General features: G+C 40.6%; 1 long non-coding RNA gene across 1 annotated transcript; it reads right to left on the bottom strand.

The window, feature by feature from the left end:
- Window positions 1–323: 323 nt before the first annotated feature.
- On the bottom strand, window positions 324–2,325 carry LOC121034392 (uncharacterized). Its single transcript, XR_005792408.1, has 2 exons — window positions 1,983–2,325; window positions 324–729 (listed from the first exon to the last, which is right to left on the bottom strand). It is a non-coding gene; the product is annotated as an uncharacterized LOC121034392 (long non-coding RNA).
- Between the last annotated feature and the right edge of the window lie 377 nt (window positions 2,326–2,702).

Here is a 2,702-nt window from a genome sequence, read left to right as displayed (position 1 = left end):
GAGAGAGAGAGAGAGTGCGAGCAAGGAAGGGGCAGAGAGAGAGATACAGAGAATCTGAAGCAGGTTCCAGGCTCTGAGCTGTCAGCACAGAGCCCAACGTGGGGCTCAGACTCGTGAACTGCGAGATCATGACCTGAGCCGAAGTCAGACGCTTAACTGGCTAAGCCACCCAGGTGCCCGGAGAATTTTTGTTTTTAATACTTACTTACAGGACTTACAAGGTAAAAGTGAATACCTTTATAAAACACATAGCTTTAAATAATATATATCAAAATAATGTTGTGGTTACTCTGGGTCTGCTCTCTCAAATTGGTTTTTAAAAGTATTCTGTACTATGCTTCTTTTAATGTACTTCAGAAAAAAAGTGTTAAGTTTTCACCGGTTACAGATTTTTAGGCTTTCAGAAAGGAGAAGTTTCATTTTTTACATTTAGAAATGGAAAGAAAGATGTTAGACATAGCATATTTTGACTGATAACTAATTGTTCACATGATGGAAAATTCAAACAAAGAAATACAAACAGAAGGGTAGCTAAGAGTTCATTCTGCTCACATGGAGAGGCTCACCAGTGGCTTTGCAAAATGGTTTCACCGAGGTCATGGTTCTCCCAGTCTCGGACCCCAAACATGACTTGGCTCCTTGGGTCTCAGTCTCCTCAGCAGTAATTACAAAGAAGGCTTAACATGGAGTCTTCCAAGTTCTGGCATTCTAGGACCGTGGATGTGAGCTCTGTTGGCAATAAATAACATTTACTCAGTTATTCCTCCTCCTCACCAAATGAGAAGAGGGGTGATAATTATATTCTTCCCAACCCCTGAATGTGACAATTTAAGAGAATAATAATAGCATGGTATGTGTAATAAGGCATTTTGCTGAAAGTTTTATATCCACTATGTATTATTTTTTTAATGTTTATTTTTGAGAGAGAGACAGAGCGTGAGTGGGGGAGGGGCAGAGAGAGAGGGAGACACGGAGTCTGAAGCAAGCTCCAGGCTCTGAGCTGTCAGCACAGAGCCCGAGGCAGGGCTCGAACTCATGAACTGTGAGGTCATAACCTGAGCCGAAGACAGCCACTTAACCAACTGAGCCATCCAGGCACCCCTTATATCCACTATATAATTCAATCCTCATAATGCCAATAACACAAAATTATTCTTGTTCCCTTCTACAGACAAGGAAAGTGAGGCAGAGAAAAGCTAAGTAACCCTCACAATAGCACCCAGTTAGAAGAAAAAAAGCTGAGGGAGTACTGAAGTGTGGTATAGTATATTGGCTCTGGGAGTCAGACTGACCTAGGTTCAAATCCTGACTTAACCATCTTTTGTGATTTAGAGGCACATTACCCAATCTCTCCAATCCTTCATTTTCATTATCTGTTAAATGGTGATGATACTGGGACACCTGGGGGGTTCAGTCCGTTGAGTGTCTGATTCTTAATTTCAGCTCAGGTCATGGTCTCAGGATCATGGGATCGAGGGCGGCTCCATGCTGAGTGTGGAGACTGCTTAAGATTCTCTCTCTCTCTCTCTCTCTCTCTCTCTCTCTCTCTCCCCCCCCCCCCCCCCCCGCTCCTCTCCTCTGCTCACACACTCTCTCTAAAACAAACAAAACAAAACAAAACAAAAACAAAAAATGGTGATGAGGCCAGCCGTACTTCCCTCCAAGAATTAAATGAAATAATTTGTTTAGCATTCAACAAGTGATAACTATGCTAGAGATGATAATGATTTATATTACCTCCCAAAGCATTTCCTTTTAACAACACCCAGTATCCTAAGCAAACTGGCATTTCAAAACCTAAGCCCTGTGCACCGATGTCGTTACACAAATGTTAACCTTTTCCTCCAATTAAAAAGACTAATGCAACATAACTGGCAAAGCTATTTCACATTTCACGTGTACTCAGAGACAAAGTCCAAAAAATTGGCTCTTTATGACAGATTGCTGTACATCATGTTACAAACATATTCCCCACTACTCACAGGAAGGCACTTGGCAATCCAGAAGGAATTCTTCAACATGCTAATTAATGCAGATAATATATCTTCCCAGCAATCGAAAAGGTCAGAGGAATGTATCACTTCTCTCTTCCATTGATTAAAAAACATTTGCATCCTCTTTTGACCTTCTTCCTATTTTACCCAGAAGAACCGACAATGCCCGCCAGGAATTATTGGATAATCCTCCACCCCATTGCCTAATGGCAAGAAACATCTTGACGCCTTTGGGCTCAGCTGTGCTCATTAGGTACAGAAATGCCCTGAGAAGATAGCGAATGTATTCAGATTTTTGTTTGTCTGCAGTTTGATGTAATAGTGTTTTATTTTTGGCCCCCAATTGCTCAGCAAAAAGAAAAAAAAAAAAACTTTGGGTAAGCTGCTGATTTCCTCTAAATTGCTGAGCACAGGGATTGTAGCTTGATAAAGTCATTTAGCTGCTAGATGTTTATATTCAAACCATGCCAATGGCTCTTGCTGGAGCTTTTCATGAGGAATGTGATGATGTCTACTTCTTCATGGGGTTGAAATAACTGTAAATTTACCAGTACTACCTCATAGGAAATTTTAAAAAAATTATTTCATCTTTAGGGTTTCGCAGTATACAAATTTATGTGGGTTTTCAATGAAGATGTTACAAAGAGAAAGTGTGTATGCTCTCACTGAACAAAGTTAGTTGCAACTTCCCTGAATATTCCTAAATCT

The sequence above is a fragment of the Herpailurus yagouaroundi genome, unplaced genomic scaffold (assembly GCF_014898765.1).
Source record: "Herpailurus yagouaroundi ecotype Mexico unplaced genomic scaffold, PumYag 160, whole genome shotgun sequence".
Taxonomy (NCBI): domain Eukaryota; kingdom Metazoa; phylum Chordata; class Mammalia; order Carnivora; family Felidae; genus Herpailurus; species Herpailurus yagouaroundi.
This window is presented reverse-complemented; position numbering and strand designations above follow the sequence as displayed.